The sequence below is a fragment of the Malurus melanocephalus genome, unplaced genomic scaffold (genome assembly GCF_030028575.1).
Source record: "Malurus melanocephalus ecotype Western Australia unplaced genomic scaffold, MMel_1.1 scaffold_70, whole genome shotgun sequence".
NCBI lineage: Eukaryota > Metazoa > Chordata > Aves > Passeriformes > Maluridae > Malurus > Malurus melanocephalus.
The window spans coordinates 2648371-2662155 of NW_026623302.1; the positions used below are offsets into that span (position 1 = coordinate 2648371).

Genomic DNA, 13785 nt, shown 5'->3' on the forward strand with positions numbered 1-13785 from the left:
ATTAAAACCTCAAATATATTCCTGGAAGATAAATAATACATCACACACTCTCAAAAAAATCCCACTATAAACACTCTTCTTAATCAATAAGCATTTTGGCATGGAAGTTACAAAATAAAGAAAAATAACTAAATGGACTGGAAGAAAAAGTGAGTAACACTATAGTTAAAACTAACCCTAATGTTAAGAGGAACTTTAACTCCCTGTGTTTGTATGGGCAAGTCTTTAAAAGTGAATTTAGCATGAGTTCTGCAGCTCCTGTCTTGAGATAGTTGGAAGAAAGGAAAATACTATTGTGTAAGGAATGCTGAGAGCCATCTTGTTCTTATGGAAAGGCTAGGAGAATCGCCCTTCTTCATCTTCTTATTGTTTAATAAAAATCCTGTATTTATAAAAAAAATAGGAACAGTCTGCATTTAGTCTCCTGTATCAAGGAGATTAAATGCACACTTGTCCTAAAAAGGACAAAATAAAATTAAACACACAGGGATGTCTTGAGAATTTAATACATTTTCCAACTCTAACTTATAAAATTACAGTTTGAAAATAATTATAAAATTACTTAATACTGTATCCTCACTTATTCTGATCATTCAGTCYCTCCAGTTATCAAAGGGCTTTTCTTCAGGTGAAAGTGGAAAGTTGGGGTTGTCATTCCTTACAAGTAATAAAGGTTTACAAAACAATCCATGTATTATCTGGCATGTCAAGGAGAGAAATGGAGAGAAGGTGGCTGTCAAATTTACAGAACTTTTGCTATAATCTACCAGAGGTAGTTTTTGTTCACTAGCATTGTAATTCTTTCATTCAGTGACAGCTAAATGATTTCCTTATTCAGAAGAGACATGCACGTTACACTGCATGCAGATAAAGCCTTTCCATTCAGTCTTTGTTATAGTTATTTACTGCAAAAGCTTGCCATTGAATTCTTAAGCATGTTAGCAAGTAGCCTGATGATCAATCTGAATAAAACATACAATTATAGAATTTAATAAAATTTCAGATATGCAAAATCSAACAATTGTTTTAGATACCAAACAAGGATGTGATAGCTACAAACTACAGTATCTAAATGGTGTAATCTTATGTGATCTATCCCAGACATTCAATTTTACATTATTACCAAAAAATTTTAATTAAATCAGGCAAGACAAAAATCAGTTGAAATTAGAAGTAAAACATCACAATTAAAATCACATATTTAGTCAAACCAAGACTTAGCAACATCTTGCTGTGTATCTATATACCCAAATSAGTCAATAATACTCGAGGAAATTACCAAGATTATAAAATCCCTCTGTGCCATGTGTTACAAAATTTCAAATCTTCTTTTTAGAATTTTTTTTCCCATTTTATACAAGGGAATAATTCTTCCTTTGAAATATAAAATGTTGTACCAATTTCTACAGAAGAAGTGAACTGTCTTGCATCATGTGGTAGCTCCATAGGGCTACATAACTAAAATTTATGTTTTCACCTTTGTGCCCCTGCATGCAGCGCACAAAAGATGTCATTCTAGCTGAAAAAATCTGGAATATGATCTGATATTTGTAGATTAATTTTTCTTAATTGCCTGCTCCAGCCTTTTCAGTAACAACTCCATATGGCAAATGATTTGAAATTTCTAGCAAAGACAAAATATTTTCTGCTCTTTRGAGATATACTTGTGTTTTTTATTAGAAATCTTGCAAGTCAAGAAGACTTGCAAATAACTTAACATTTCAGACATTCAATGAAATTCAGATTTTTATTCTTAATACCATATTTTTACACCACWAGCTGCTGTGCCTGCAAAAGCAAAACATCCAGACCTGCTAGAAAGTGCCAGAAAAAAGAAGACATGTGAGTCTGCTGTTCATTTCCAGGATTGCTCTACAGAAGTATTCCTGTATTCTCAATTGTACATTAAACTCTACTATCCACCAGAGAAAAACTCTTTCACCAAGATTTACAATATCATTGGCATGTCCAGAAGATTACAGCACTTGAGAGACAGCTACAGGAAATACATGCTGAGACACGGCCTTTGTTCTTTAAGAAAAACTTTTTTCACATTGTATTACAACGGATTATGAAGATATCCACAACACCTTTGAAAGTTCTAAGCTTGTGGAAATTATTTGGTTAAATGGTTATAACTTAAAACATTCTTCCCCAATTGCCTGCAAACATCTGATAGTCTCTGCTTGCTTACTCTACATTTTACTTATGAATAAGAGACTCTTCCTTTACAATCCCTTTATAACCATTCCTAAACACAACCAAGGTTACATTTTGGCTTAAACTGACATTACTGCTCTTTYGTTTATTCAAAAATCAAGACAGGGATACTCTGACAGGGGGTATCTCTGACAGTGACAAAATTCTTCCTGTTTGCATGTAAAAAAATTAATAGGAATTGCTTAATATTTGAAGATATATTTCTCATCACTATTCTACTCTGGACTCAAGCTCTTGGAAGGATAGACATTGCGTATATACTGKGGAAATAAAGCTAAAATCATGCAGTTAGCAATACTGAAATATATCAGAAGTTCTTGGGGCAGAAAATTAAGACGAAGCTATGTTTACTGCTATCCTGGTCCTTTTACCAGAAAGACCCAYGAAGAAATTTTTGCCTTCTAARCATGAGTGAATAACATCTGTTCCTCATGACAAAAATGCTTATTATCAATTTTACTGATTTGTCCCAAAATATCTTCTACTGATTTTTTTCTCATTTGGGATATTTCTTCAGAGCCATCCTCCAGAATGAAAGGGCWTATGGAGAAATTTCCCAGACCTCCTCAGTGGGGAACTTTAACTCCTTCAGTATTTTCTTTTTCATATSTCTGTTCAGGCACTCAAGTACTCCAAATCAAGTATTCAGAATTATAGTATTATATTAAAAAAATATAAGTCAATAAAAAAATCCTTAACCCACAAAGGAACTGAATTAATATTGTTGACTGCAGGAACACAACTCAAAATACTTTTGTAAARTACCAAGTTACATATCGCAGCATCAATCACCAAAGGTATTATTGACAGTATTTGATAATTTTTAACACCAATGGTAAATGATTGTTAGAAGTTATCCAACTCTGCACATCTTCTGCTGAGGAAGATATTCAAGTCTACCTGCTCTGGCCATTTTACTAAAATGCATATAGAAAAAATAAAATAAAATCACTATCAAGGCAGTGATTCAGGTACATCTAGGTGCATACCTACCTGTAGTTGCTTCAGGAACTACACAAAGCAGAGTTTCTGTCTCTGTGGTCTAAAAATACTAATCTAACACCTAYCAAAGCTGACTTGTGATTCTTCAGTGTCCCAACACAGGAATTCTTAGATGTGACAAACAGCCACAAGACATGAAGGACTGATCCTCACTACCTCTGATCATGAAGTGGGTCAGACATGGTACTTGAACATATAGGACATCTTCTATGAACAYAGCAATAATATTCTGAAACRAATTGAGAATTTGTCTTGGGAGGTYAGTTTCATCTGGGAGGAGGGCTGAGAAAGGGCAAACTCAAAGCCCAGTTTATGCTCATCACTTAAATCAGCAGTAAAGACAAAATTAAAATTAGAAGCAAAGTCTAAAGGGAATAAAAAGAGACTAGGGCACAGAGCACGTGTAGGTTTGCCACTGCTTTCAGTTGTGTCTAAAAATCCTTTAAAAACAGCAAAGAAACAGTGAATTTTTTAATTAAAAATTTGAAATTTTTATTTATTTTTTTGATTAAAAATTTGTGCTGTAACCAGAAGTAGTGATGAAGCCTAGTTCTATACAGATTTGTACCTCTGGTCAAGTATCCATATCAACGCAGTAATCTTGTTACTTTTGCTCTATCCATGTGGCTTTAGAAAGATTTCCTGAGCCAAATATAACACATATAGTACTAGCTATCTTGAATTGTGTATYCTCACCCAGGAGAYATCATKCACATGCCAACAGAATGCACCAGGMCAGTCTTCCTCTAACAAGGGCATTATCTCATAAGAAACTTTCATTAAACTTGAAAAAACCTCATCACCTTGAAAACCTCTATGCCTTTATTTTATCATACTCAAATGTGACTGCAAAGTCAAAAAAGATAGCAGGAAGGAGTGGGATGAGCAGCAACTTTGAGGTGAACAAAAGCAAGTTGAATTCTGTCAGTTAAATGAAAATTTTTTTTTTTAAAAAATTCAAACATGAATTTTGAATGAAATCAAGTATCAATATTTCATTTGAATGAAATGAATGAAATACCAATAGCAACAATTTGTAGAGTAATATTTTACATAGTTTTTACAAATACATTATATTATGAAAACAAAAAAATCTCCTGCAAGAACAAAACATTTGATAAATAGGAGTACTTATTTAGCATACTACTTATTTGAAAATAAGATCTAAGAACTCTTCTGAAGTCATCCCATTCAAACTTCTATTGTATCAGGTCAGCAGTAATACTCTTAACCTGGGTGATTATACAGAATTCTGGCTGATTTAGAGTGGTTTTTATGTCTCTGGGTATCATGGACATTAGAAGAAGTTTATCTGAGTGTCTGACAAAATGGATACATCCCATGCTCTTTGTATTGCCATTTAAATTCTTGTTCTCAATTAGGTTTTTTTGCTCTGTATTGTTACTGTATGACTTGGATCTTCTCAGTTGCTTTTGATTTCTCCTTTATCATCAACATACAGTACCATAAGAAAAGAAAGAACCACAAAGGTTTACTTTCACATACTAAAATTAAACTTTGCAGAAAGGATTTGGTAGCCAGTCAGTTTGAGTTGCAGTGAAAATTAGGAAATCCTGTGCAYAAAATTTCATTTCTTAAGTGCCATTAAATGCAAATAAGAATTGTTTTGCAGCCTTCAATTCTCCTTCACTGGAGACAACATCAGAAATCTCAAAAYACTTGAGATTTGGCATAAACTTTAAAAAAAAATGTTGTCATTTTTATGCTTTTTCTGGTTATTTGTATAATCAGAAATGCAACACAGAGACCAGAATTGTAAAGCTAACYCAGGGGAAGGAATGGGAAAATAATCTTAGTTGGGGTCATAAAACACATCAAAAGACTTGAAATTCCTTATAAATCTGAAGAAAATTAAATCAACCTCTSTGATGGAGGCCAGTCATGAAAGAATCACTGCTGTCATAATCTTGTGGGTGTGTTTACCAGACAAATAACTTTAAATACCTTTTWAAAACCCAATTGCATTTTTTTTTGTTTAAAAACAATTTTTTTTTAAAGTTGTGCTTCTATTTTCTATGCGTGTGATAGAAGAGCTTTTCTATCATGCCTCAATTACCAGCAGCAAGGCCAAAATRTATCTTGTGGAAACTGTTCCTAAGGCAAGTCCTGCTTTGAGAGAGCTTTTAGCAAAAGCCCTTCAACATTACCCTCAGTGTTGTTTGCAGGAGAAGTATTTCATGTCATCAGAGCTGGTAAGAGGTACCTGCYATGAGAGCAAGAAACAGCTCTATTTAAGTACATAAAGACACAGACATTGGCATAACTTTTCCCTCTTTTTCCTTGTCTTGCTGCTGCTTTTATTAAAGTGCTGCTTCCAGGTAGAATGCTGTCACCTATCMAGAAGTGTACTTCCAGTTCATAGAGTAGACTTCAGCACAGCTACAGAATAACTCCTTTTTGTGGTGCTTTCCTATGCTGGTTGTAGACCTTGAAAAGCAGCTTATTCAGCCTTGATAAATGATTTCACATAGTAAATGGAGTTATACTGCTATTCTGTGAAGCTTTTTTTTTTTTTTTTTTTGAATAGTGAAATAAGAATACACAAAAGAAAAAAGGAATAGAACTAGATGTAGAGGCTAGAAATGAAAATTAATCCTCAAGTCTTCCCTCCCTAATTCAAGTGATTAATCACTTATATACTTAAAAAAATAAAAGACTAATTTCACCTTGTCACCTGGAAAGTAACAACTGTACCCTTGTTGATAAGTCACATGCAGCCAAACTAAAGATCCAAAATCCACTTTTCAGTAGCAAGCGAAGCAAAATGCTTTCCTATGTATACTGCATCTCATTATATACTTTAAACTTCTTCCCTTTTCTGATGAATTTTAAATATCAATGACTACAAAATTATGTGCTTCTGTTGCTTTGCAGCCCTGGTCATAACAAAGTTATTACTCAYTTTTACTTAGACAGGGGAAAACCCAATTATTTAAATGTGTACTAGACACATAAGGAAGTCATCAAAAGACTTGTACTGCTGAAGCCTTTTTTGGTGATGTTGACTCCAACTGTTTAGGCAGCAACCATCTCTAAGTTTCTTTCTAAGCAACTGTGACAAAGTTATAGTGCAACGCAAGAAACACACAAGACAAAGAATACAGAAAAATGTATAAATATTGGTTTTGTTCAGTATACCACTTCTTGGATTTAAGTCTATAAGAAAGACATAGCTGACCTTTCGGTTAGCTGTAAAAGCAAACGTAGCCTCARAAACTCCCAAAGTACCTGTTAAGTATGCAAGTGTTCCAAGACACACTAAAAGGAAAACCTCTTATTTGACATAACATATATACCCCTTGTACTTCAAAGTAGAATTTTTTATACAAAGTATTTAATCCAAAATGGAAACCAGCAGATATTTCTAAAATCCTTAACTTTAGTTGAAAGTTGATTTGCTGATGTAAAGCAAATAGTATAATCTGATATGTAGGTTGTGGTGGTTTTTTTTTTTGTTTTTTTGTTTTTTGTTTTCATATTTCTTCATTTTAAAGATTCTAATTTGAGTAACTGGAAAACAATTCCTATTTGGATCAAATAACAACCACATTATCTTCTCCAGAAAGTATGTCTGCAGTTTTGCAGTTTCTAAAGTTATTCTTCAGGCATACACAGGAAGAGACATTCACAGAGCAAAAGCATAATTTTTTTTAAACTTCAATTAAATACTGTTTGCTCCTCAGATTTAGACAGCAGTGCCAGACCCATCAATAAGTTTTTGTAGCCTGAGACGTTATCAGAGAATCAAAAGCTGCAAATTAGGCTTTCCTAAACTCTAATTCTGGAAAACTATGCAAGTTTCTAATGGCAAAATAAAGATAAATGATGCTATATCTTAGTGTCTGCAGTTTCACCTAGTCCAGGCTTGCAGGTGATTTGGACTGTTCTCTACCATCTGGGCAACCAAACTTTGCCTAGGATAGATTCTGATTGCACTTGGCAGTGGAAGAACAATTTCTGTTTCTGGAAGGCAATCACTTTTCAGAAAAGCTTTCGTTCAACATAAGGACAACTGAGAGATTTGTGTCAGCCTTTGGTGTACAAAAGAAGAGCGTCCTCAAAGTATTAGAATCCATTATTTCAATTTAAAGAAAATGCTGGACAAATTCAGCTGAAATTTAAAATCATCAGCCACAAGGTTGAAATATTTTTTGCTAGGGAAAAATTGTCTTATAAATGTTTTTATTTCTTTTTAGCTGTGAATTAACTAAATATGAAATCAGACAGGTAAAAAAGTCTCCACATTATAATTTAATTACAGTAACATAAATACTGTGAGTAGACAACTAGGGATAAGAGAAAAAGGTTAACTAGTGAGTACACTCATGAAACGAACATGAGCTGTATAAGTGGACATTGTAAAATATGGGGACAAAGAGGAAGTGCCTAGGGATGCTGAAGAAAGTAAAAAAAAAAGAAGAAAAAGGTACCAAAATATCAAATATTTTGATAGTACAAAGGAATAGAGATTAATTTTGCCTTCTGCTGCCTTTGTTTTCCTTATTTTGCCTTCTAGCCACTTATACACTTCACTCACTAAACAATCCTAAATCTAAGCCTATTTGCACATAATTTTTTGAATGCTAGCTTTGAWTTTTTTCTTGAGTTAAAATAATTTATTACCTTAGGATTTCTGATATAGAAAGATAGACATATTAATGTTCTTAATTTAAATAGTATTTTAGATGTTTTCAATATAGCTAAAGGGATGCAGCTTTTTCTTCCATARACGTGACTAAAATAAGTTTAAACAAATCACCAAGTGTGAATCACAATCGTATCCATTCAAGASATGTTCAACTAAAAGCAAAATTAATAAAATAAGAATATACATTTAAAAAGATAGTACTCTCACAGATTGTGGAAGTTGTTACTAACAGAATTTCAACAAAATATCCAATTCAGAAAGAATGGAAGGTACTCAGATAAATACAGTGGTTYAATCAAATATAGCTTAGAAATGCTTCTTTTCTGTGTTATGAGAATAYATTAATAGTTTTATACAAGTTTGTGAATGAAAGAACTGTGTTTCTGTTTTTGGAAGCATTATCTTTACACATACATTGAACATAATTATTAAATGACTCATGAAATCATGCAAAATGAAATCAATGATTTTGTAAGGCAGTTCTGTGTTTAAGAAAGATAACAGTTTTCAGACGACATCCTCAGTAGTTTCATTAAATGGGAAATACCTACCATAACAGAATGAAACGAAAAGTAGAATGTTTCAGGGAAGAAAAGTGCTGGGGCTAAAAGAAAAARCTTTTCTTATACTGAAGAGTAGGGCTGAAAATGAGGCAAGTTTTTTGGTGTGGAGGCCCTTCATCAGGTCTGTTTGAGCATTTGAAACTAGAAAAATAGCCTGGAAATAGCATGGGCAGCACTGGACTACCATCTCATATCTTGGTCTTGCTGCTCATCCTACAAAAAGTTTGTCTCCACCTCCATAAAGTTCTTTGCCACACCTATCCATGCTACAYAAAACATGGCTCTGGGTACCTGCTGGGTAAACTTTGACCACTTCAGCCTTTAAATATGATTGTTTTATAGCACCAGAATATATGCCAGAAGTCTTGGGGTGAACTACGAAAGCACAACATGTATCAGGATGCTGTTACATGACTGCAGAGAACCAAACCTGACCCTGCCTTCTCCGCCTCAGCCTTGCTGGCTTTCAGGATTCCTCACCATGCTCACTTTCTTGTTTGGCACTCAGGCCAAACTCAAATCAACCTCTTCTTCCTTCACATACTGAAATCTGTCTAATCATTTTATTAGCCCTACTGTGAAAACCTTCCCTCAGGCAATCAATAACTACAACCTTTCCTGCCAGTAGCACRAATATCCTCCTGTGGCTTTTCAGCTCACAGGGAATGCTGATATTAAAGTGATACTCACTGTTAGTTTTTTAGCTTTAACTTCAGAATCTATCTCTTTCCTCCCTTGTATTTCCAAGTAAAACTCAAGTCAAATATAATAGTTAATTCTGACTGATTGACAGGAATTTTATGTCAGTCAAGAATAATGCTAGCTACCAATCTATTAAACTCTGATGCCCTCCTCATTCATGAAATCAGAAACACTGCAGATTGGACCAGCCAGTATGACAGCCAAGTGAATAAAGAAAGTCAGTAGGTAAATCATAACAATAAAGAGAATAGTCAGGAAAACCTGAACAAATTTTGAGAATCCTAAGAAAAATTAGGCTGCAATGGACCTCTGAAKACCATCTATTCCAGTTCAAAGCTGGACTGGAACAGGCCTTTGGAAKGAGCTTGATTATCTCCAGCTTTGCTAACATAGCCTGCTCTGTGGTTAGGGCTCATTGCCATAGCTGTGCTCTGCTGACTYAGACTCATTCCAAAGCATTTATTTTTTAAAAGCTCTTCCATTTTGTTCTGCCTTCAACAGTATGGATGTTTTTTATTTAATTATTGCTGCCTCTCACTTAAAATTCCTTTTCCTCAAATCTGAGGAAACTGGTTGCAGTGGAAGCTTGCAGATATGTTTGTTTCCATCAGGAGCCTGCATGCTGCTCACAGAAAGGTCCAACAGCTTGGAAATCCAAAGCAGGACCGATGTGAAATTTTAACATGAAACAGAGGTTGTTGCACACTACAGTTTCTGTCTTTTCTGAAAGTCACCTACTAATAAGGCAATGATGCAAAAAGTCTGTATAAAACTTAGCATCTGCCACTCACAGTCCTGGGAAAAGGTAAGGTGAAGMAGAGGCAGTAAAACTTCTTTTCCTCAGAGCACTGACAGCACAGCAAATAAACAAGGAGGGACTGAATGTTCTAACATCATGACTGCAAGCTGATTTCACCTCTACATACCTTTATTGAAAATACATGATATACATATACATGATTCTCACAGGCAACCTTCAGGATATACATATTCACAAACACAAATAAACATGTATCTTATTGAAAACCATGTGTTTTATGGCTGCTATCAGCATTATCCAACACTCCAGCATATACCACACTATATTAAAAAAAAAAAAAAAAAAGTGTATTTTAGTTTGTATTTCTCTTCACAGTCTTATACAGACATAGCACTTCATCCACCACAGAAACATAACCAACCATGGCATGAAAGGCAGCAACTGTTTAACAGCTTTTGGCAGATATACAGAAAGGTTTAATGAGAAGACTGGCCCAGGTAGCCAAAGTAAAGATGAATTAAATAGTGAGAATATTATTACCCAAGCTGAAAATTTGACCAGGATATTGAATTAACCTGTCATCYAAACTGCCATGATGCTTTTAGCCGGGATTAATAAATAAAAAAGCAACCAAACCCTATCTCAATATCTAAATCATCTGTCTCCCATTCATTTTCCCTACCTCCTTCAGTAGCTTTTGAGTTTCTTGGCCAATTTCAACCGAATTCAACAGAGAAGCAGAGGTCTCAAATGCTACAATTCTGAAAACTTTCTGAAAACTTTCTGAAAATGAGACAACAGAGAAAACAAGAACCCCCACTTATGTCTTTACAGAGGGACTGCAATGGTCAAGAAGACCTTATTAGATATCAGAAAACTGATGTAAGAGAAAGATGTTGCAAATATCTCTGTTACAAAAAACTGTCAGTCTCTGCTTGTTAAACATGTAGGACAATCACCTCTGAGAAATAAGTCCACAGGAAATCCAGCTTCTTGTTAATTCCAAGACATGAAAATGATTAAAAACTGTAAGAGGTTGGGACCCGGGATTTGTCTCTCATGTACAAGGTATTACTTTGCACAGGAAGGAAAAAAATCTCATGAGGCTGCTCAAGCAAGAGTATCTTCCTACACACAACTTTATGTGCCTGTTGATGGAGGCTTGGGTTTGTAAGAARTGGATATAGTGTATCATTCTTTCAACTGCTCCTTCAAAACTCTTTTCCCTTTGCTTAAAACATACATTTTCCATTAGCATTCTCAATAATAAATGTAATAAATATAAAGAATATAATCACACCCATTACATACATTATATGTATAATTACAAATCTATTACAGTAAGCATGACTACTGTGTCTTCATATTGTTACTGAAGCCTTATGCTTATGAATAAAATTCAAACTATAACATGTTTKAAACCAGTGAGTTTTCAACCAGGAAAGAGCAAGCTGCTAGCAAAAGCAYAAAGGTTTAGAAAATAGATTTTAAGTTGTTCCCTCTAATGCTGGGCTTAATTTAGACCCTTTTATTTTTAATTTAACTCCACACAGTTGTTCTTGCCCTTTGGTGGTATTCTAGGACCATTTTTTCTTCATTACGTAATGGAAAGGACGGGTGTATCTAATAGCACATTTGTTTAGAAGATAAATAGAAATCCATCTCAGCCAAAATGGCATCATTTGTGACTGWTCACAAACAAAACTTCCAAAATCTTAATTGATGGCAAACTTTCAGAATTTTATGGCACAAAGATTCTATAGTTCACTCAAATGGATTACTCATTTGGAAGTGGCTGTGCAGGCCAAAATTAATCTCTCTGAACACAGATAATATCAGCCACACTTACCTAGGCCCCCTCCACAAAAAATGGAAATAGACAGATACTTCTAGGATGTGATTCACCTCCTTCCCAAGTAGGAGGAGATTTAAGACAGATATAGGGAAAACACCCATATCTCAGTAAAAGGAGCCTAGTTGAGTGGTGTTGATGCACTAAAATCACATTCCCACACTAAGGCAATATCCTGTTTTAGCAACCTAGGGACTCATTCAGATTCATGATTAAGTATGCAGTGCAAGCATCTGTTGGTGGCGAGTATCATCCAATATCATCCAAGTATCATCCAATAAATCACTTGATAATGAGTCAGTAATCCACTGATACCTAGGTCCTAATTTTCTTTCAGGCAGTGTAATTATCCAAGAGAAAATGTATTTTTTAATTCAAGAACATTACAAACKTGCAAAAGGAGTTCTGTATACACATAATTATATGTCCCATATTAATTCAAGTATGCTTCACAGAAGTTTAGAACCAATTTTGGTGACAATTCCTCAGGCAGAAGGCTATCATCATACCACCAAGGCAAAAAGAAATTTTCAAGAGAACCACAGATCCATTCTTAACTTTTGCTATGTGACAAACTGAGAAAAATCTACAGCTATAGGCATCAGAGGTTTACTACTGCAAATCAGRTATTTATACAAGTACAGAAACATGATATTGTAAAAGATTTAAAACTTATGAAGAGTTAGCTTCGTAATATTATAGAAGTTCAGGTTTAAACTATGTAACTTAATACTACATTTAATTKTAAAAACAATATAATTAAACTATCTGAAACTAAAATAATAATTGTTATTAAAAATGAACACATGATTTAGGCCCTAAACCAAATCACATTAGCAACAAAATAGTCCTTAARTAAGGACAAAATCAGTCTGAAATGTTGTACAGAATATTAAACAGGGGAGAAGCTCAATACAACCATGTAATAAATAAAGAACAAACAAAAATAACTCAGTTGTTAACATGCTAACATTTTAATACAGATATAAAAAAAGAATTTAAAAATTGTTACTTACCCTGAAGATTAGAAACAATGTAGACTTCTGAATAAACTACAATCGGTCTCTTTCCAAGAGAATTGTCTAACTTTTCTACTACTTTCAAATCTGGAGTGGAAGATATTTTAGGCCTGGCCAAATATCACTGGAAGAAAATTCGTTCACATGTTTGGCTGTGTTTTGCATTCCATCCTGTTGCTCTGGCACACAGACACAGCTAATTATAATCTGTGACATAAGCAGTTAATTCTGCTGCTAAAATGGYTGTGTACTGACTCCAGAAATGAACTGCCCCACAGTAAAACACAACCAATCCATAATGTGCACAGGAATGGCTCAACCTGTCACATAACTTTATTAAATTCTGAGAATGTGTGCTCTTCATAGAACCTACATGTAAAAACAATTATCAGAGTTAGCTGCTAGCAGCACACAAAGCAAAATTACAAACAAAAAAGACTTCTGCTTTCTTTTCTGCATCCGTGTGTAACATCCCAACTGAATTTAGGAGGTGATTTTCCAAAAACTTTTCATTTTAATGCTAACATTATTCTAGCTATAATCTATACTGGCTGGCATTTAAAAAGTCTTCTTAAAAAAGGAAATGCAGATATTGTAATAGTGATATTGCTATTATATAACTATAATAGTAATAATGATATTGCTATTATATACCTATAATAGCAAATATAAATTTTATACAAGCACTACACTAAAAATTACCAGTCTTTACAAAAATTGAGCCTATCTTGGCATCTGAAACAGAAATGCACATATACACAAAGATGCATATAAATTCTAAGAGCTATATAAAAAAAGTTGCATATATTATATACTTCTAGATGACATAAGAGAAACTATAAGATATCTCTTTTTTTTTTCAGTACCATTAAAGCTTTGAGATCTCAAATGCAGAACAAGAATTCCAGCCTGACACTGCTTACATTAGGCTGCCTACACAAACGCTGACCAACAGAATTCCTGTTCAACCTGATATTTTAGRATCTGTGCTGGTAGCT

At 34.1% G+C, this 13785-nt stretch overlaps 1 protein-coding gene across 2 annotated transcripts in view; it reads right to left on the reverse strand.

Annotated features, from left to right (window-relative positions):
* Nucleotides 1-13785, reverse strand: part of SGCG (sarcoglycan gamma) — a 104767-nt gene that overhangs the window by 59466 nt on the left and 31516 nt on the right. The gene's annotated exons all lie outside the window — the stretch shown is intronic.